The 23,669-nt window shown below is 37.5% G+C and overlaps 1 long non-coding RNA gene across 1 annotated transcript; it reads left to right on the top strand.

Moving 5' to 3' along the window:
* Positions 1-584: 584 nt before the first annotated feature.
* LOC140001616 (uncharacterized) lies at positions 585-19,557 on the top strand. Its single transcript, XR_011807036.1, has 3 exons — positions 585-734; positions 7,371-7,403; positions 9,569-19,557. It is a non-coding gene; the product is annotated as an uncharacterized lncRNA (long non-coding RNA).
* Positions 19,558-23,669: the final 4,112 nt, after the last annotated feature.

Genomic DNA, 23,669 nt, shown 5'->3' with positions numbered 1-23,669 from the left:
AACGGGTGCAGCAGTACGCTCCTAGTGCTTCATCTCCTCCGCTCCTTCATAGTCATTGAAGAGAATGACTGAGAGCTTTATTTAAAAAATTCTAAATCTTTTTTTAAATGCCCCTGCTCCACCTGCTCCATGTGGGGTCCCTCCCATGGGATGACGTCCTTCCCAAACTGAGCCTGCGGGGACTGCCCACAGGCAGCAGCTCTTCAAGAACTGCTCCTATATTGCTCCGTACCACAGGGTCCATACAGGGTCCGTCTGTCAGGAGAAGACTGCTCCAGCATGGGTCCCCCATGGGTGGCAGCTCCCCCCAGACCCTTAGCTCCTGTGTGGGCTTCTCTCCATGGGCCATAGCCTCCTCCAGGCTCCTCCATTGGCTGCAGGGGGACAGCCTGCTCCACCAGGGGCCTCTCCACAGGCCACAGGGGAACTGCTGCTGCATGCCTGGAGCACCTCCTGCCCTCCTGCTGCCTTGGGGTCTGTTGGGCTGCTTCTCTCACATTTTCTCACTCCTCTCTCCCAGTTGCTGCTGTACAGCATTTTTTTTTGTTTGTTTTCTCCATTTCCTAAATTTGTTCTTTCAGAGGCCCAACCAGTGTCACTCACTGGCTTGGCTTTGGCCAGCAGCGGGTCCCTTTTGGAGCCGTCTGGAGCTGGCTTTGATCTGACATGGGACAACTGCTGGGCGCTTTCATGGAGGAAAACCCTGCAGCCCCACACTATCAAGCCCTTGTCACGTAAGTGCAATACACTACAATAAGAGTCACATACCTCAAAGTTATTTTAGCGGCTATATGTGGAGGGGATATCATCTGGTATATGAATGAATTCTTTGTATTGTCAACTGTGTTTAATACTTTAGAAATCAAAAGGACAGTCCTGGCCCCAAGGAGCTGACAGATAAATTCAAATTGAACAGCAGATACACACCTAGCTATGTGTGCCAAAATGTGATACATATAATGTATAAAAATGTCCCAAAATATAGTTTGAGATTAATGAGTGGTACCAGTGGCACTTATTGAGTCAAGTAATAAAAAATTAGATTTCTGTTTAGATCTTGCAAAATATGTTTGAACTATGTGAAAATTTCCTTAAACATTAGTTATTATAAATATTCACTGTATGCTTAAATGTGAATGAAAGTAAACGATCATACAACACATATTTTAGTAGACTCATAGTAAAATAGCATAAATCAAGGACTTTGAATCACAGTGAAAGTAATGACACTTTTGGAGGCATTAGGCACAAACATAATACTTCATGGGAAGTATTATTAGAATTAAATTAGAAATCTCTTATTAGAATCAACAGAGTCTAGATTAGAATCAAATAGATAAATTGCATGATATTTAGGTTACGAGTCATAGATCAAAGGATTAAAATTTACTATGGACATATGCAGATGTACATATATCTCCTATCTATATGTATATAATAAATTTATATGACACATACACATAAATAAATAAGTAAAGACAAATTTATCTCCAAAGCAAAATGAGTGCCAGAGACAAAACAAAACAAAACAAACTATATAAACAGGAAGAAACGGTTGGCAAGTACTTACAAATTTGATCATAAAAAGGGCTTCATCTATTTTGAATGGCAAATTTGTAAATAATTAGTCAGTTCTTATGAATTGATGAGTACTAAATTACATGTATGTAAAATCTTCATTTAATATTGTTTAACCTGATCTTTTGTCTTTCAGTGATTTCTCTCCGAACTTTTAACTTTTATTCATAAATTTTATTCATAAATTTTATTCATAAATTTTATTCATAAAACAGCAAACTTCTATGTTTAGATAGAAAAATCTATCTAAAGGTCTTTTCTGTTCAAGTAACAGATCTCCTCAGTAACTAGCTAAATTTTATCATCTTTTGAAATTTCTGATCTGATTCATAGATACTCATCTTCTTAACACATTTGTTCAATCTTACCCAAAGCATATTTGACTGTATTTAAAAGGGGAAATGTATTCATACTTGATATTCTCTAGTCAATATAGCGTCTAAATATTCATTAAGAAAAAAATCACACAAGAAGGAAATGGCACCCTGAATAGAACTGACTGTAAGGTCAGGTTTAAGATCTCTGCACATAACAGAAATTCTAAACAAATGAGCTCTATGAATACCAGAAAACACTGATGCAAGCCTAGAAACCATCCTGACTGGCAAGGGATATGTGTTTCAATTTCGATGCGTGACTGTTAACATAAATATTTAATGAAAATATTATTTAAATATTCAGATATTGAAATAAATTAATGGAAGCACCACCAAAAGCAACTTGATTAATATTCACTAAATGAAATGGAATCATTTATCTTGAACATTATTTTATTCTTTAAAGAAGTTGCACACTTTGCACATTTTAGGACAATTTAATCATTACATCATTATTATGAATACTGATTTTGTTGTTGTTTTTGTTGTTGTTCTTGTTTCTTAAATGAGATGATAGAACTTGGGGGGAAGAAAAAACAATGTATGCCTAGGAAAGGAAAATGTACTTTACACAAAAGATTGACTTATCTGTATTCAGACTCACCAGAACCTTGTATAAATGTTAACTTTTATAGTATTAAAACACAACAACACTGTTTGTAGGTGTACTAGATAACTGAGCAGTCCTACTTTCTAATGAGTATTTTGTTGTGACCCAGAATAAAATAAAAGTGAGACCATAGGTCATCACCTACACGAGCTTCCTTCCTAATTTGCCTAGATCACTTTTTGTCAGATGTTCATTTAGGGTAGTGCTTTAGCAATGTATCTTGACAGAGAAATAAAAGGAAAACTGGAAGTTTATAGCCAGTCATTAGAAATGAATATTTTAAAAGCTCTGTGCTGACTAAACTCTTCTTAAACCTGAGAAAGGATTGCATAACATGTCTCTCTTCCAACATATTTTGAATCTTTGGTTATAAGATTTCATTTGATTTAAAACTTGGCAGCAAATTAACCTTATGTTCTCCACATTCTTCCTCCTCTTGGCAACAGGGGCATCCTCTAAGTTACTGTTATAACTACTATAACAACTGGCTGATGGGTGCCTGGTCTCTGTAGCTCCAGTCAGGGCCATTTCCAAGGCAGTGTTAGGCTGCTCTTTCTGTTCAACAGTGCCAGTTACCAGGGAAATCCGTGCTCTTTAAGGTTTTAAGCAAGAAGTTACAAGAAACTTGCATGTGCATTGCCCACATTCTTCATGAATATACTGAACTGAGAAAATACCCAGAACCAAGCCCAAGACATGGTCTCTGGAGCCTGTTTAAATATCCCTGCAGACTGAACAAGATATCTGAACAAGATATTTGACAAGTTCTTAAATCACTACAGTTATTTTCTATCTATTTATACATTCAAAGGCCAGTGATACCTCACCCAGCCCCCCCAAAATAATACTAATACTAATACTAATACTAATACTAATACTAATACTAATACTAATACTAATACTAATACTAATACTAATACCAATACCAATACCAATACCAATACCAATACCAATACCAATACCAATACTACTAATACTAATACTAATACTAATACTAATACTAATACTAATACTAATACTAATACTACTAAACTATGTCACTAATTCATAAAGACCAAACCAATAATCTGTTGTAGGGATTTGTTTTAATGCCAGTGGAACAAATTTATCAAAATTAGCCTTTTAGCATCAACACCAACTGGAAAAAAATGTTTGTGACAAATACATCTGAAGTGCAGGAACATACTATGCAATTCCAAGTATGTTTTGCTGAACATATTAACCAGTAATATAATTTATTATTGACACATTTTGACTTTGCAGTCAGTAACCATATATTTTCAACACAAAAGAAGCCATTTGTATGACTAAAGATTTTCTGAAAAAAGAAATCCATAATTAAATTGAGATGACGAGAGCATACTCATTGCGAAAGATTAATCATGCCCATTTTGTTGATAAAGCATTTATTTTTCTTTTCCAGTCTGTGCTGTTACTATGTATCCAGCTCCTCACAAAAATCCATTTCTGCTTTCTAGAATTATATAGCACCAGTGTTATTGTTAACCTGCCTTATAAAGAAGCATTATTTTCAAAATAGGAAGCCAGAATAAAATGAAATGGTAACTACCACCCCAAAATGGCTACTTTACTACTATGACTAGGTATACAGAAAAATGACATTTATTAGTACCTTTCCTTCTGGACTCTCCTAGTCCTTTAAAAATACTGCACAATTTCATCAGTGTGACACCACTGAAGCACAGCCACCAGTACAGTGGAGCAGATATTTTGTTCCCACTTGACAGTTGTTGGTTATTATGACCTACTCTTTTTACATTTATTTTATTTTTTTTCTGGAAAGCAGAAATCCACCTATCAGGAGACAGGCAGAGACCATCCGTAATGACTAATTTCACAGTTATTCCAGGCAGCATTGTTACCAAAATTCCAGAAATGAAAACCCAGTTGCTGTTATAACTTAAGCCAGTTGATGTGAAATGAAGCAATGTATTCAGTATATTTCCATGATATTACCAATGAACAGAGATCTGTGTTAAGATCATAAAGATCATGAATGCCTTTCTGAATTCAAGCCGAGTATGTTTGAACCATTTAGATTGTTTAGTCAAATAAGGCTAGGTTCTACTTCCTTGACTAGTTAAATATACCTAAGCTCAGAAATCTGATTTGACAGATCTTTGTATTATACTGACATAGAGGAAACGAAATGGGAATGTGTGATCTACATACAGGACATAAAGATTGTTTTATCCTTAGGTACTAACTGTCTTACACTGATGAAATACTTCTAATTTCTCCTGCAGTCAATGGAAAGAGACAGACATTCCACAGAACAAATATGAATTATTCTCTGAAGCACATCTCCCCCTCCCTTTCTTACCTTATTGATCGCAGAAATACCATGGCATGGCTATGTTCTTAACCTACTTTTTAGCTGATATATATGCCTATGATATAAATGTATGGAGAGTCAGAGTGCTTAGCCTAGTGCTGTGCATAGACCTAAATGGGTCTACATTGGTCTGTCTACTTGGATGAATATCCCTTGACCCTGTGGATGAAATCCAGTCCTTTGGAAGTGATTGAGACTTCTTCCGTTGCTTTATTTAGACTCATAATTTTATGCTTTTTCTATAAAAACAGAGAAATAGATCCCTATGAAAATAACTTTTATTTTAAAATGTTCTTTTCCTGCCACATATTGAATAAAGTCCAAGTTTGCTACTTTCTTATACAAGTTTACACATAAATACTCACCATCAGGTTGTAAGATTAAACAAACAACAACAAAAAAAAGTGTATTAGCTACTGAGTCCTTGACAATCGCACTAATTTTTGAGTTTCTATACTTTGAGTCAGTACATTTCTTGTATATGTATGTAAGAGAATGTATTCTGAAGGTATGATCTGAATAATACACAGCAAATTAAGAATTTATCTATGTGTTTTCTAACATGTTTTGCATGAAATAAATCAATTAGAGCCAAACCATAATCCATTATAAATGCAGTAGCTGAGCAGCTCAGATAATACATGACTGACCAAATAAATAAGAACAAGGCAAAAATCTAAGTCAGGCTGAAAGGTTCAGGAAAAAAAAAAAAAAAAAAAAAGTGAATTAGAGAATGATCAGGTTAACAAAAGTATGAAAGAAACGCATGATCTTTACCATACTTTTCAAAAAACAGATCTTATAATTCAGTAAGAATTTGGTTAACAATGTGAAAAAATGTTAGTAGAATTAACCTTTTTTAAAAATTATTATTATTATTATTATTTATTTTTAACTAATTGGGCCAACATTTTTAAGCTGCAGCTAAACCTCAGGCCTGGAATTCCACTGACTTAATACTCTCCTCCCAACCACAAAATCTACTCAGAAACTAGAAACCAACAGGAAAGAGGAAGAAACTATACAGAGACTGGATTAGGAATGAAATAGATTTACATTCACAGACAGAATTAACAAAAGAACCAAGGATTGCAACTAAAAATATTTTGTTCCTTTTATTCTATCCTTCCAGACTGAGCTTAGATATCAGGATATCAGGCTTAAGCTTTTCTCGTTATCTCAGGCTAGGCCTATTTACTACAGATAAAGATAAGAAGTCAGCAACACCAGTCACACAATATTTTGGCTTTCTGCTCTTCTACATCTGATTTTTATGTAGTTCTGTAGTTAAGAGTAGAGATGGAAGGTATGGCAAGGTTGATTCTTGCTTGGTAAGGAAGCAGCAAGTTTTAGGAAAAAATTCTAAGGACTGGCAAAGGACTTTTCAAGTGATTTGAGTTGCATGATACTTAGGTTTATCTGGGTTGCTTGCATAGACAAAGAACACTAAATGATCATTTCTGCAGCCAGTACCTGACGTGCAGGAAGAAAGTAATCTTGAAGTTAGTCTATATTTTGTGTTTGCAGTTTCCTTTACTGACCAATGGAAACAAATCTGACTTGTATTCTAACTCTTTACTTTGCCTGCCCTTAGAGTGGTCTTTAGATTTGTTCAAGAACACAACTACTTAAGAGGATTTTATGAGAAAGAGATAAACTTTAGAAAGATAAACAAAGAGAAAACTATCAACTTATCTCAAAAAGCTATTCAATTTATGTTGCTTAGAATGTCTGCCAGTGAAAGGTAATGGAGGTAAAGTTAAATAATATTGTCTTTTGTGAAGGAATATTATATCAAATATTAAGTTTCAGTATCCCAAATGTCTATGAATGCAATTAATAGTAATACAAACAACAACAACAATAAAATATAAACCAACCTAAATCAGGTCCACAGTTGACATAAATTGAGAAAAGTCATTAATTGCAGTAAAGCAAATTACATTCTACGTCAATTTTAGTAGGAATATTTACAAGTCTTAGCATTCATAGCAGTGTCTGCCTTTTCTGGTAAAGGTCTGGGAGATTTTTTCTAGATAGAATGAGTCTCCCTGATAGCAGCAGTATTCCTGACGAAGAATATAAAATGAGCAAATTTATGAGGTGATACATATGCTGACTTTAAAGCTTGAGAGGTGCAGAAAGAGGACATTTACATCATGCTTTATGTAATACCTGAAAGAGAAATCTCATTTATACATGTGAACAGTGTGTGGATCCCAAAGGATTTTATTAACATTAATCATCAACGTCTGTTTATATAATAATAGAAGGAAGCACTGTTAGGGATTCCATAAACATGGGAAATAAGATATAGTTGACAAGAGGTACAACTAGCAAGCTAAAGCAAATTTCAGTTCCCAAGGACACATTAAATCAAGGTCATTAGATCTAAGAATATTCCTTAATCATCCATTAACTTTCACACTATTCTTTTTCCCTATAATAGGAAAGTACTGAGCTGACTAATTGTGCATGTAAGGTGAGTAATAGCACTAAGAGATATTCCAAATGCTTTCTGGAGGCATAATTTAAAGAGGAACAAATTCCCACTTAAAATACGTAGAAGGAATTGATCCTAGTCTGACTACAACAGCAGTGATTGCAGGTTTGAATCTTCAATGAATATAGAAAATATGGAGATAAACCATAAGGTGATGTTAATAATGCTAGTATAGATCTAATACTACTAATTTCCCGTAAATTCTGGGGGGCAAAATTCCTCTTTCAGATCAAGTTTCCTTTTAATATTACTAACAGTAACACCTGAAAGATATAAGAAACTACAAACCAAAAAACATAGTAGATCATTTGATACAGTGCAGGAAGTGACACCAATCACTCTAATAAAATACTACATTCTATCTTAAACAAGTCACATCTTCACCAGAACTACTGAAAGGAATCTAGTCCAGGACTTTTCTTCTCTGATATGTCAGAAATTTTTCCAACATGTGAAAGCTGTTTGTTCCTGGCCAGCATGTTCTGATTTTATTGAAAAGCTTAGTTCTCCTCTCTGACTTGTTTCATAAACAATTTTCATCCAAGCTTCATTTTTGTGCCTATTTCATTAATGAAAATATTAAAGACCTGTTGCTGGACTAGTATTTCCTATTATTCTTCCTCTAGTCTGATAGTTTTTCTTTCTCTCTGCATGTCTTTGACTATGTCTCTAACCTCTATGCCATTCTAACTAATCATTTCTCACAGTGAACAAGATTGCTTGTTATTTTGAAATCCTGAAAAAAATCTTCTGCATTTATTTTTCCTCAAAATTCTATCATATTAGCAAATAAAACTGTGAGACTAGTCTAGCATGATATAACATCACTAATACCTTGTTGCATTATATTTTTGTTTACCTACATCTTTAATTAGGTTTTCCTTTAAAATATTAAGTCTTTATTGGTGAAAAATGGGTCAGTTTGATAATTACTTGGATCATTTCTCTTTTTGTTTCTTAGTGGTACTGTGCTAAATATCATTCAATGGACAGTAGAAAAAGGAAAATATTTATGGCAAACTTTCAGGTTGAATGAGTTCAGAGACTGTGTTTACCCAGTATCTAGACAGAATATAGGAGTATAGTAAGTACCTGGAGTTTTAATTACACCTTGATTTGAGTAGTCTAATAATTGCTGTCATGTTCAGTGCTACCCCATACTCAACATCCTTTCTTTAAATAGAGACAAAAGATTAACTCAATATTAGTCATGTTTAGATTATCTTCTCATGATGCTGTATTTATTATACAACCTAGGGGTATAAAATTCTTTCCTTCTTCTCTTTGCTTGTACGGGTGAAGAAACTGAGGTTTAATTTTCTCAAATGCTTTACCACAGATTTACAGTGAAAATTTCTGACTTTTTTCCCATGCTTCCTGATGTATATGTTTATTTATTTTTTTCACTGTCCTTTATTACATGCTTTACCTCCTACAGCTTTTGCAAGACATCTCTCTCTCTTATTTTTTTATTTATTTATTTTTTCTCTCAAGGTATCTACAGCCTCCTCTTCTTTCTGTGGCCTTATGCATTTTCTTTTTCTTTAGTGTTATACAAATACCTTTGGCACACAAGCAAAAAAGTCAGAAAACAAGTTTCCAATTGAGCTCATAAGTCCACACTTTATTTTCTCAGTTTTAGTATTAAAAACATGAGTGGTGCACCTAGGTCTTCATGCCTATCAGCATATCTCAAATACCTAACAATTTATCCTACCTTCCCTTCACTTCTCTTCCCTCCCCTCCTCTTCCCTTCCTTTCCCTTCCCTTCTCTTCCTTTTCCTCACCTCCCCTTCCCATGTATCTTGCAAAATCAAATAAATAAAAATAGATAAAAATTGTCAAACTATTATAGTGGGAGTATTCTGAATACCGAAGCAAAATTTAGTTAGGATTCAAATCTATGTCTTAAACTGAAGGTTGTAATAGAGAAAAGGCAATTTGGAACTCTACTTTAAATCTGAGATTTTAAGTCACTGCATTTCATAAACGGCTACTTTATTGCAAGTAAGTTAATTTAATCAATTAATCATGTCTAAACATACCCAAGTTAGTAAAACACTTTTGATAGAGTTATGATCTATTTAAATAGCATCATCTAAATTTCATTAATTTTTTAACCCTCATTAATTTCTAATTTTCAGGTTTTGGATTCTTTTTCACACTGCTGACATTTTGGAATTGTACTTGTCATCACATGCTTCCTACACTGGCACACGATATGAAACCAAATATATCCTTGTTCTCATGTTGTGCAATATAGAATCAGAAGACTGAAAGATTAAAAAAGTCTCTGTCTTCCATTTCATCTGATTTTCTGCTTAGTTGTGGATAATTTTTCAGGGCAATGTATTGTAATTTTTGCATACTGTTTTCCATATTTATTTTACAGACAAACATCTTCATATGTAAATGTTTTTGAATATATACAATAGTAAAACACGGACAGAATGAGCCAGAGGATTAAGGATTAAAATGTATTTTCCTGAAAACTGGAGTGTAAGTATAAACAAATATTTTAACATCTCCAAAACTGCCAGCTTCTTAAATGGTCTGATTCTTTAGGAAATTAACAAATCTGTAGCAGAGACAGTATATTGGAAGAAAGAAATGAAAGAAAGAAAAGAGAAATATGGAATGGACAACAGGCTGTTCACATGTTCTGAAAATTTCAGCAATTCTCTATGCTCACTGTAGTATGGCTGATAAGTGTGGAATTGTTATGTATTTCCTCTGGTTCTTCTGACAGTCATGTTTGCTTTTTAAATTGTTTTAATTTTAGCAGTCATGCATTTTCTTATCTATATAATGCCTGTTTTGTTTGTTTGTTTGTTTGTTTGTTTCTTGTCTTTTCAGAATTTGTAATATAAAATAACATATTACGTTCAAGATTTTCTTTATGAGCAAAGATGAAGCACACTTTATATATATGTAAAGCCAAGACTTTATATGTAATACAAGTGACATCTTAATATCTGAAGATTATTAGTTCAGATCTAGTTATTAATAAGACATTGTAATAAGAATGCAATTAGAATTGTTTTACCTACAATTTTACCTACCTAAATTGTTTTCTAGCCCTTTGCATGGTGCTATGCTCACCTTTTCCATGCTCTCCTGGGTCCTAAATTTTCATACTTTACGTCAATGTCTGTGATGACAGGGGTATCAGTCAACACTTGGCAGATCTCACCAGGACAAATATGATGTTGATGGTTTATTCTTTCTCATTCTAAGACCCACTTGTGGTTATGTATTTGTATTTGTTAGTACCCTTTTCAACCTTTGCTTTTGCTTCACTGGTCTGCAGCTCCAGGTAACATCCTAGTTTGCTGTAGATGGTGACTTTTACTTACATTAGATATTATTTCATTCTTCTATTTGTTACCCCCCCCCAAAAAAAAAAATAATCAAAAAATACCATTTTTGTGCAGCTGCAGGTCTGCATTTATCTAACTGACCACTGTTGAGTTGTCTGTAGCTGTGGAGGCTGCAGTGCAAAGGTTGGACCCTATCACTTACCACCCTGTACCTGCACTCCTCTTCACTGCATTGTGTGTCTCTTCTTCTCAAGACTTCTGCCACCCTTCCAGGACTGTACTACACTGTCATTGTGTTAGAGTCATAAATACTTCATTCTGTCATTATGTATATAAAACTATATTGTGAGTTGTACCACACAAAGTTACACAAAATGAAAACAAATTATTGACAGACACCTGGCCAACTAGATGGCCGTCACAACAAAGCCAAATTTCAAAGAGGTCAAGAAAATTTCAGAAAGAGCAAGCCTGACAATCCTCAGTCCTGAATGCCTACCTAAATTCCAAACAGAGCTTATAACCTGTTATTAATAATGTCAGTACTTTGAGGCTACATGGTTCCACTGCTTTTTGGTAAAATCTTCATTAATGGTACTTAAAATCTTGTTTTGACATCATCAGAAATGCAAGGGTGTGGCACATTCTAGCTGCAGTATACAAAAATAATTCTGATTGCATTGACAGATAGCAGCAATTCCCATGCACTTTAGTGGATAGAAGTGAAATATTAAAAATGAATTTGTAACCCAGACATATGTATCTACTTTTTGGCATATTATCTTTAACTTTTTCCACTTTACTTCCTCAATCTGATAAGTAGCTGGTCATCAGAATATATCTAGTACCACACATAAATGCATGGTTCCAAAGAGGACCTTGCTCACTCTCCAGTGAGCTCTCCCTGACCTGTATTTGTGTTTCTTGGCTTTTCAGCCACACTCCCTCTCCAAAATATTCAAATTCATGGATGAAGATGATAGTTTGCATTTGCTGCAGATGGGTTGGGACCTATCTAGGTCCACTGGTGGAAAGATTGTTTTCCAATACTAAGAGTAATCCCTATTCACCTTTCTAAGATAAAAATCAGTTTTCAGATTCCTGTTGCCTTTTTTTTTTTTCCACAGAAGCATTTCAAATATCTTTAACTGTAATTTAAAATATTCTGCCCTAAGCATATGTGCTAACTGAATTAAATATTGCATAAAAAATCTCATATAATCAAACTGACATTCAGGTGCCAGTAGTGGAAGCAGAAATGTAAGAAATAAGCATGTGGATTTTCATCTCTTAAGTGCCAAATGTTCCCTCCCTTCCTCTGTCTTTTGTTTATCATCTATTTGGTGCTTCAGGTTCAGTTTGGTTGTATTGGAATGCAGCCTATTGTTCAAGGCTTCACAAGAGGACTTTGCAAAATGTTATGGGAGCTAGGAGCATCTGGCTGGTTTGGCTGAAACTCCCTAACAAGCTTAGTTACTGTAGGAGCTAAAATAAAACATGAAGCTGAAGTAAAAGATAATGCTAATGAGAAATCTTCTTGGCATTAGCAAAACAAAAATACAGCCAATTTCATACCTTTGCAAGTTTACTAAGCAAAATGATAAAATATCTCAGCAAATAAGAAACAGTTATTGGATATATTACCAAAGCCACTGAGAACTACCAACCAAAAATACACATGCTTTAAATGTAAGAATTTGTCTGCAATAGTGAAAAGCTATAACTGTTTTTCCCTTTCTTTGTATAAAATATTTTATTTTTCTGTCTCATAAGTATTTTTAACCCTAAATTTATGTTTTCAGATTTTATCTTTTTCAGTGAGTAGACTGAATAAATAGCCATGGTTGCTAGGTATTGGTAGGTACCTCCATTTCAACCCCAAAATGAACTTTTTGCTGCACTGTAGTGATCTCTCTGTATGTTTATTCACCACTATTATCACCAGTGACCTCTGTGTATGTTAACGCATTGGTTTTATAAGCCTGAATGTGGGAAGGCATGTAAGGGTGCCTGAAATTTATAATATTGTAAAACTCTAAGCAAAATGTATATCTTCTGAGAAGACTCCTGCTTTTTTATGTCCTTTCTGCTGTGACCTGAAATTCAGTCCTGTCTATTTACAATAAACCTTTGAGGTTTGCAAATATGGAATTAGTCTGTGACATAGACCTGTGAGACACTGTCCTATTTCTTAACGGAGGAATAAATAAAACTCATACAGTAATTGGTGTGAAGATACTACCCAGCCTACAAATTCAAATGAGTCACAGTACCTAATAAAAAGGTTAAGTTTCTTTTTCTAACTTTCTTGTAACAAAAATGACTTGTGATGAAATATCTTGCTAATTTTATTGTCGGGCTTAAGAACTTTAAGATGAGATTTAAAAAAAGTATATCAGTGTCACTTGAGATCAGATCTGAATTCACATTAGTTCTGTAACCTGTAGGTACTAAGAACATCATAAACATACATCCAGTGGGACATTATAAGTGTGCAAAAAAGGAAGAAAACTGTTAGTACTCTAAAGATCCCAATTTTTACCTTAAACCATGAATTTTATTATTATTAATTGTGGGAATAGAAATGTTGTTTTTGCAGAGTTACATTGTTTAGAAGGAGGGAATGTGGTACTGAGATATGCTTACAGTGATAAGAAAGTTTAGCAGGCGACCTTGTAAAATGCAGACAACCAGTCTCCTGAGGACAATTAGGTGAAAATCACGGTGTCAAGTCAAGTCAGATAAGTGAAGAAACATTACCACTTCAAGCAGTAAAAATGTCAAAAGAAATTTGAAATTTAACAGGCCGGCAACTGAAGACTATGCATTGTTTGTGAAGCATCAGATAGATTGTGAACCTGGATTACCCACTCAGTGGGGAAACAGGGGAGGGTCCTGCCATCAAAAGGTATATAAACTGTGTTTTGGAACTAGTAGATGCGCTCTCTCCTGCTTGTGGGGCGCCCGCCATTGCAATCGCGAATAAATTACTACTTCACTGAGATCCTCGCCTGAGCCTAAGTTATTGGCTACGGAGTGTTTCTCACAATTTGGGGGCTCGTCCGGGAGCCAGTCACCTACTGGGGAGCCCCACCGCCGCAGCAGCAGGAAGGCATGCCCCGCTGATTTCAGCGGTCCTGTGCATCGACGGTGGCGGTTCTGCGGAGAGCTGACAGAGGGCCCGAGACTGGTTAAAGAGGCAGGATCCGTGAAGTAGTGGGGAAAGGAAGAAGGTAGGCACTCCGGGTTTTTAAGAATCGATCCGGTAACTCTGTGCACAGACCAAGGTAAGAAATATTAAGTATTGCCTTGGGGGTCGGGTATCTGGTGTATGGTAAGCCCTTGCACGGGGAAGTGCTGGCACTACACCAGGGGAATCTGGTGTACGGTAATCCTTGCACGGGGAAGTGCTTGGAAGTACACCAGGGAATCTGGTAAACTCATAGGTGTGCGGTAACGCTGGCACGGGGAAGTGCTTGGCGGTACACCCCCATTTTTCAGTACGTTGGTGTGTGGTACACTGCAGAAGGGAAATTTCTGTAGCACATACTGGCGAGGGTTAGGAAAAATGGGAAAATATGAGTTCCAGGGGACAGGGAGATATCCCTGGGGGAGTGCCTACTAATAGTTCTTCCTGAAGAATGATAAGAAATTGGAAACATAATCCCAAAATTAGAGGGATTGTAAAAGAAAAATAATTTAAAAAGGTTAAATATTGTGTATCAGTCTGGACAAAAGAACCAATTAAGGAAACAGCAGTATTTTGGCCAAAATACGGGTCTGATGAAAATTCAGGCTTTAAATTTATGTGTAAACAAGAAGATTCTTTTTTCAGAGAAGGAGCCAAGTTATGCTCCCTATAATCTTAATATTGAACTGGTGGCAGCAGCAGTCACTCCAGGAAGGGAGACGGGGACTGTAATTAACACTGTCCCTAAAAAAAGTATCGTACCCTAGGCTCCAGCAAGAATTAGAACAAGGTAGAAGAGATATTGAGAATTTTGCCTTCCCTGATACTAACAGTACTAACACTAATTGTGTATCCTCTTAGGTGAACTACCCCCTCCTCCTTACCAGCAGAGAGGTTAGGACTTTTAAGAAGGAGAGGAAGTCTTTATTCGAGGACCCCAACAGCCTAGTTGAACAAGTAGACCAGTTCCTATGACCTGATTTATACTCTTGGGGGAGGGAATTATGTCTATAAGTATGTTGTTTACAGGGAAAGAAATGGGAATGATCAGGAGGAGAGCTGCTATACAAGAATGGGAAAGAGCTCATCCTCCAGGACCAGGGGTAATACCGGCAGGGCAGAAATACCCACTTGCCAATCCTGGCTGGAATAATAATAGTGTGCAACACAGAAATCATATGAGAGACTTGGGGTCAGAATGAGAAAGTACTTGGGGATGAGACCTGAGGACCCAGTAACCCAAGGGCTCTTGAAAGTTCATTGTGTGATTAAAGCCTGGCAAAATACGCAGAAAATGATTCAGAAGGTGGGGGGATGTAGTGAACAGTCACTGGGGGACCCTCCTGCGGGAGGCCCTGGAGGTGTGTGTCCGAAGGGGAGATAAGAAGGAAAAAAAAAAAAAAAAAAAGAGCGAAACTAATGGTATTGACAGTGCAGCGGGTAGTGAGGCAGAGCGTTGGAGAAAGAGGAAGAAAATCTTCAGGGGGAGTCAGGGCCAGGATGGAAAGGAGAGGAAGAGAGATGAAGGAATGGCAGGCAAAGAAGGCTGCCTGTGTTGTGGCCTGAGTCCTAGCAGAGACAGGCTTTGATAAGATGTTTTAAGTGTGGCCAGGCTGGCCACTTTGAATAGGAATATCTGGAGTGGAAGAAGGAAGAAAGAAGGAAAATTGGATGAAATACGCTATATTGATATGTTGTTTATCTTGGAGGGAAAAGGTATGGAATTAAGTTGGACCCTGACTGAGCCTTTGGTGCTGGTATTAGAAAAGTACAGGCTGGAGAAAGATAAAGGAAGTGTTAAAAGGGTTGTTGAAGGTGTTAAAGGTGTGGCATGTAGTATTTAACAGAGCTGTTTGAAGTTGAATGAGCAGGGAAAGGTGATGTAGGCATTATCTAAGTAACAGTCTAGAAGTTTTGGTATATTTGCTGTGGTGTTTGTTCAGTTTCCCAAGCATCGGGGAGGGGGGAACAGCCTGCTCCACCAGGGGCCTCTCCAGCGGCCGCAGGGGGGCTTCGGCTCCAGCACCTGGAGCGCCTCCTCCCCCCTCCTTCTGCACTGACTTAGGTGTCTGCGGGGGGGTTTCTCGCTCTCCCAACTGCTGTTGAGCAGCAGGCTTTTGTTTGTTTCTTTGTTTGTTTGTTTTCGTGGATGTGCTCTCACAGGGGCAGGGACTGTATTGCTCATGGCTTGGCTCTGGGCAGCAGTGGGCCCCTTTGGGGCCAGATGAAATTGTCCCTTACCTGCCACGGGGAGGCTTCTGGGTTTTTCTCACGGGGGCTGCCACTGCAGTTTCCCACCCCCACACCTCTCACACCCCCCCGAACCTTGCCATCAAACCCAATACACTGGGGAACAGCTAGGTCATTACTGACTTGTAAAGTATCAGGGATTAAATTAACTAATGAAACCCTAAAAAGTGATGGGGGCAGAAGGGGCTGGGATAACAGTGCCACTTTTGGGGGATACCAAGCTGAGACCAGGGGATAAAATGATCACTGGGTAATTATTGTATGTACCCAAGGCAGGGACTAACTTGTTGAGAAGGGATTTGATGATTAAATTGGGCATTCAAATAGTAAATTGTTAGACTGGAATAACAGTGTTATTAATGGAGTGCTCTCAGGCCCTGAGAGCAAACATACATGTATATTCACCTCTTACTGGAAAGACCCTGAAATGGGGGCGGAAGCAACAATATAGGTGGACAATTTTACCTCAGGGGTTTACAGGGCCACCTATCTATTTGGGTAAGTTCTAAAAAAAAAAAAAAATATATATATATATATATATATATTTTGGAGCAATTATAACCTCCCAAGGAGGTATTAATGTTAACAAATATGTGGATCATTTTCTATTGTCAGGACAGGAGAAAAGAGTTGTGAAGAAAGCTACTAACAAGCTATTCAACTTTCTGGGAAAGCAGGGCTTGGGAGTATTAAAAATAAATAAATAATAATAATAAAGTACAATATGGAGAAAGAGAAATCAGGTATTTAAGGCATCTAATGTCTGAAAGAAAACAGAATAAATGCAGAGAGGATTCAGGGAATTGTTGAAAATTAAGAAAGAACTAAAAGTTTTAAAAAGATTTTTTTTAAGGAATCAGGAGCCATGAAGTCTGAAGGAAAATGGATACTCCCTAATGGGAGAGAAATGCTGAATAAAGTGATAATGAGGCAAATATTAACTGTTTTACATCAAAAGAGTCATTGGGAAGTGCAAGCAATGTGTGATGTTGTGCTAAGAAAGTATGTCTGTGTAGGAATATACACTTTAGGGAAGCACATATGTAGAGGATGTACCACATGTCAAAAGGTAAATAAAAAGGTCTTCTGTAACCCATCTAGAGGGGGACGGGAGCCAGGGCTTTGACCTTTCCAAAATATACAGGTAGACTTTACTGAGTTACTTGTTTGTTCTAATTGACCATGTGACTGGATGGGTGTAAAGCTTTACTGCAAGGGTTAAAGCAGGCCTTAGAGATTGAGTGGGATTTTCACAGCCCCTGGCACCCCTCCTCTTCTGGGAAGGTGGAACAAATGAATCAGACATTAAAGAAGCAATTAACTAAACTAGTGTTAGAAACCCAACTTCCTTGGGTAAAATGCTTACTCCTACAGGTTTAAACAGCACCAAGAAAGGATACAGGAATTTTACCATATGAGATGCTGTTCAGATTGCCCTATCTGGGCAGAAGGGATGAGATACCACAATTCAAAACAAGAGAGTTTTCTTAAGAACTGTATTCTGGGGTTGTCCTCTTCTTTGTCATTTCTCAGGACCTGTGGGTTGTTGGCTCAAACCCCACCTTTGGAATTCCCCATTCACCACCATCACCCAGGAAACCGGGTCCTGATTCGGACCTGGAAAGAGTCAACTCTGGCCTGAATGGGAAGGACAATTACTAACCACTGAAACAGCCGTAAGAACTGCGGAAAAAGGTTGGACTCACTATACTCGAGTGAAGGCATCCGTCGACGCTAGTACCTGGGAAGCTGTTCCTACAAAAGACTTGTTGGAAGTTGAAATTGAATAGAAAAATCTCATAGTGGACTCTGAGCAGGATAAGAGCTTACAATTGTAAACTAACCTTTTATTTTCACAGGTAACTAACGACTGTGACTTGTGATTGAAAGAAAGAACAGACCTATAGCGAAATGCAGTGCTCCCAAGGGGGGGGTTGTTATAGTAGTAGTGTACATCTTATTTTTTTGTATCGATAATTATTTGGAAACCTAAGGTTTAAAAATAATGACAGGGAAAAATTGATTACTAATTTTGTTTTTAGTGATTCTAGGCCTCAGAGAAGGCCTTGGTCAATTGGCAACTTGCAAAAGGCATGACCAGATAATAGCAAAAACGGGATACCCCATCAAAATATGGGTGACTGTGACAGAGGGTTGTGTACCACATTCTGTCACGTTTGATGTTTGTGAGGTGTTAGCTTGTGGAGATCTAAATGCCCAACGACAATTGAGCAGAGAGAACAAATAACTGGGAGAGACCCAACAGCCAGATTGAGAATAGCTGTATGGAAACAATCCTCTATTGCCATCAGAGAAAGGGAGAAACTCAAGGAGAAAACAGGAGAGAAAACAGGAAGCCCTCTGAAATGTGTCAGTTCAAACAAGGTATGGGGATGTGAATGCCTGGATAGAATGGGTCAAATATACCGTCCAGAGTCTCAACCGTAGCTACTGCTATGCTTGTGCCTCGGGATGACCGATTGCCCAGATAGTGCCCTTCCCATGGGGGTGGACCAAAGACTCCCAAGGGATGCGATGTATGATTGCATTGTACCAAGAAAAGACTGCCTGGGGAAATGAGGCCTGTAAGTCTCTCTTTGCTGTTTCTTGCATGATAACAGTATCACGGTTCCCCCTGCATTCTCTACAGCTATAGATAGCCATACAGCTTGCCTCTCACGGCAGGGTGTGAATGCTACCTGGCATCTGGGAGAATTTGCCTTGTGCTACCAAGGACTTGATGGGAAACTGCTCAAGACTAGAGATCCCCAGGGCAGATCTCTGGTGGTACGGTGGAGGGAAGATCTTACGGTCCACCCTACCATCTAATTGGGAAGGCACTTGTGCACTTGTTCAATTAGCTATACCCTTCACCCTGGCATTTGAAAGAGAAACATCACAAATACCCAGAGGAAGTAAAAGAGGCTTAGGAATATCATTTGATGATAGAGTATACATAGATTCTATGGGGGTACCTAGAGGAGTTGCAGATGAACATAAAGCCAGAAATCAAATTGCTGCAGGGTTTGAGTCACTGTTCTGGTGGGTAACAATCAATAAAAATGCGGATTGGATTAATTATTTCTATTATAATCAGCAGAGATTCATCAATTATACCAAGGATGCAATGAGAGGAATCGCTGAACAACTAGATGCCATCAGCAAAATGGCTTGGGAAAACAGGATAGCATTAGATATGATGCTCGCAGAGGAAGGAGGTGTGTTTGTGTGTGTAATACTGAGCAACCATTGTTGCACTCTTATACCCAACAATAGTGTCCCAGATGGCTCGGTAACAAGAGCATTGCAAGGGCTTACCACCCTTGCCAGTGAATTGGCAGAAAAAAAATAAAATAAAAAAAAAAAAAAAAAATAGGCATATTTGCAACATTGATCGTAGTTGTAGGAGTTTTGACAGCCATTGGTTGCTGCATTATCCCCTGTGTAAGAGGACTAGTACAGTGGTTAACTGAAACCGCACTATTGAAACAAATGACCATGGAGCTACCACCTTACTCAGATAAGGAGATAATGAGGAGATGGAAAGCAAAGAAGAAGAAGTCTATCAAATTGCACCTTAGAGAAAGGTTTTGCAAAAATCAACAGTTTATAAAAAAAAGAAAAGGGGGGAATTGTGGGAATAGAAATGTTGTTTTTGCAGAGTTACATTGTTTAGAAGGAGGGAATGTGGTACTGAGATATGCTTACAGTGATAAGAAAGTTTAGCAGGCGACCTTGTAAAATGCAGACAACCAGTCTCCTTAGGACAATTAGGTGAAAATCACGGTGTCAAGTCAAGTCAGATAAGTGAAGAAACATTACCACTTCAAGCAGTAAAAATGTCAAAAGAAATTTGAAATTTAACAGGCCGGCAACTGAAGACTATGCATTGTTTGTGAAGCATCAGATAGATTGTGAACCTGGATTACCCACTCAGTGGGGAAACAGGGGAGGGTCCTGCCATCAAAAGGTATATAAACTGTGTTTTGGAACTAGTAGATGCGCTCTCTCCTGCTTGTGGGGCGCCCGCCATTGCAATCGCGAATAAATTACTACTTCACTGAGATCCTCGCCTGAGCCTAAGTTATTGGCTACGGAGTGTTTCTCACAAATGGTAGATTTAAATACAGATGTTATCATCTATATTCTTGATCGCAGTCACTATATATAACAACACATGTCACTGTTCATTTAAATGGTTCGAGGTGTTTCACTTCTTTGATAAAGTTGCAAAGATAAAAATTGAAAGTTCCTTTCTCTTAAAGTGTGTGAACCATAGAGCCTTACCCAGATTGGGTGCTGTGCAGCCTGAGACACAGCAAGACAAGGGACGTGGGCATGGGTGTCAGAGAGAAGGGAGCAGAAGCATTCTTCAAGAAATGCAAGAACTGACAGTCCTGAGCTAGTTTATATTTTATTATTTATTTTAATATATTTCATATATATGTTTAATTACTTATTTTCATATATTTTAGTATTTATCACAGTGTTTAAAACACTTTCATATGTTTTCTTATTTGTTTCTTTTCTAAATGAAAATAAAAAAGCTAGACTTGCTGTAACCACCTTTAAGAAAGTTTTTTACTGCCTTGTCACCCTTCTCAGAGCCACTTATATTGCACAAACATGTCTGATGAAAACTTGGTACACAATTACAATGTAAGCAAGGCAGTGCAGCTGATTTCTAATAGCACTATAATACTTCATTTTTAATACAACCTCGTTAACATTTTTTTCCTAACAGCCTCACATTGAGCAGAAGTGAGATTTCTGCAGTTCTCCCAAATCCATTTTTAAAAGCGACAGATTTCTAAGGCATAGAAAGCCTCAGTTTCTAAGGCCCTTTATTTTTTCTCCTGTAGTGGGACATACTTAGAATTCATTCATACTAAATCTCATTGTTATCATGTGTAGATCTCTAACATTCCCCTGTTTGTCTCTGGTTCCAGACTAATCCAAGCCACATTCATCTCCCTGCAGGTGTCTCTGCTTCTCTAATCACCTCCTTTTTAAGATTTTTTAATAAATATACAAAAAAGTCCCTTACTGAAGGATATACTAACATACTTCTGGCAAATTTTTGCCTTGATGAAAATCAAACATTAACCCAAGTTTTTGTTTTCTGCCTTCTAGGCAATTTTGCTCTCTGATTTTTGGTATGTTACAGGTGTTCAGAGAGATTGCAGTACATTAGAAGGCTAGAAAACTTTTCTGGTATTCTGGACTTTATTGTAAGAGATTTCAAGAAAAATTTTCCCAACAGGTCTGTGAGCAGGCTATATTTTGCCACAGGTATTTAGATGTGGCACTATCGGTGAGCCTCAGTGAGGTCTGGTTTGTCTGGCTTCTCAGGGAGCAGACACCAGCTCCATAATCAGGCACCTTCCACCAGAATGCAGATAAGGACCACTGATGTAGGTCGCGCACAAAAGGCACGTAATCACCGCTCTTCCTTGGAAATGCAGTTTAGCTCTCAGCAGTGACATTATGGACACTTAAAACCACCTTTGAAAAGAAATGTCAAACACTTTAATTAGTATTTTCTTCAGCCAGGCTATCACCTCCTTAGTCAGACCTCTGCTCTTTTCCAGCTTTCCTCAGATATTGCATGTCTCTTTTAAGGAAGTTAAGTTGTAACTCGATTAGAACACAGCGACTTTAACCCAAACTTAACAGCAAAGGCCCTTTTCTGTAACTAAAAATTGTGAAAGGTGGGAATGAATATTCAATTAGTGGCTCCTTTGGCAGCTAAGAACCATGAAAGGCCCCTAACAATGTCAAGTAGTAAACACCAAAAGTTGCTTTAAACACAGACATCTTGCCAAATGATTTTAACTTCAGATTATGATTTCACAGAACAGTTGCTGTGAGAAGGAATAATACGAGTTTAGTCTAGTCAGAACTTTAACTGGTGTACAATTTATAGCCATAGCCCTTCCTACAGAGTGAGCCAAGAAAAAGGGAAACTCAGAAGTGAGGAGTGCTTTATGCAGTCTTTTCTGAGTGCTTTGTACATCCAAGAATAAGTTGTCTGATCTCACCAGCAACCAGACACTGAAATTGAACAGCCTGAATAGAATCACATGCCATTGAAGAATTCCTGTTGTCACGTATAACAGTGAAATGAAATGACAGTTTTCCTGGTGCTTTTTAAAGTAAAGGAACCTGTTCCTTTATTGTCTGTTGGAAGGATCCTGTAGTCATACAGAATATATTTACATTGTCATTTATTCTACAGACAATTCTGCATTTCTCACCCTCCACCCTGCCATCAACACCCTCTACATGCTTGGCCACATTTGGATTTTGCACCAGTGCTTACCAACTGTCTTTTTGAGTGTGGAAACTTGCATGCAGTGGAGAGATGAATAACACTCCAGTTCTGCACCTACGTGGATAATAAGCATGTGTAGTATAACCTGTATAAAGGTTGGTAATATGGATATAACACTGCCAGACCCAGCTCTATTTTACTTCCCTGGAATCTTTCAAAGCTGTCTAGCAAACCAGGCACTTTCTTCAATAGTTATCTCATGCTAAGTCCTGGTAGTCTACTGTGAAATGCCATGGCTGGTGATCTGTGAAGCAGCCTTTGCATTCTCTGGTTAAATCCACATCCATCATATCAGTTATTTTAGAAACTCATATATAGCTGCCTATATAGCCAATCTGAGATAGCTCATGTTGTTCTGAACATTTGCAAAGAACATCCAAATTATTATTTAGTATTCGGGAAATTTTCTGTGCATTTACTGTATAGAAAACATAAAGAGTCATTCTAGCAGTGGACTTGCATTGATTCAAATGAAAAGAAAAAAAAAAAAAAAAGGTAGATGTTTTATTGCAGGCTTAATATCAGAAATTACCTTTGTCATACTTCAGCGTGCTGCTAGAATCTCTCAAAATTTCATGCTAAGGGTAAGCAAGGCCCCCTAGAGCCCAGACTACACGGTCACTGATCTCCCAGATCATGCACATTGACTGTCTCCCTATCAGCTTTGGAGTCACCACTGAGACTTTCTGTCCAGATGCCATCTACAGCATCACCAAATGTCTATAGACAACCAAATGTCTTGCTGGAAGCAGTAAAGAGGAAAACAGAGTGGTCAAAGGTGGTCATATATGTCTTCTAAACACAAAACTTACTTTGAATGGTGGATGATCTCTGGCAGGATTCAAGGGTCAAGAGAACACAATGCCGAGGTGTAAACAGAATACACCAGAAGCACATCTTATCTTGTCCCTCCTTTCAATATAGTTCACCAACCCATCTTCACCAGCTGTCAAACTTCCAACCAGAACACTGAAACATGCACTTAGTTTAATAAACAGCATTTGTCCAGCCTGGAATTTTTTTTGTACAACACAATTTCAAAGCTTAGGTCACTACTGGAACCATCATAATATTGTAGTACCTGACATAATCTTGCTGCACAATAATTTCCATGTGACTTAGAAATCCATAACCTTCCACAGTTGATTCAT

This window comes from Anas platyrhynchos, chromosome 1 (genome assembly GCF_047663525.1).
Source record: "Anas platyrhynchos isolate ZD024472 breed Pekin duck chromosome 1, IASCAAS_PekinDuck_T2T, whole genome shotgun sequence".
Classification (NCBI taxonomy): domain Eukaryota; kingdom Metazoa; phylum Chordata; class Aves; order Anseriformes; family Anatidae; genus Anas; species Anas platyrhynchos.
The sequence above is the reverse complement of the archived record's forward strand: the minus strand, read 5'-3'. Positions and strand labels throughout refer to the sequence as shown.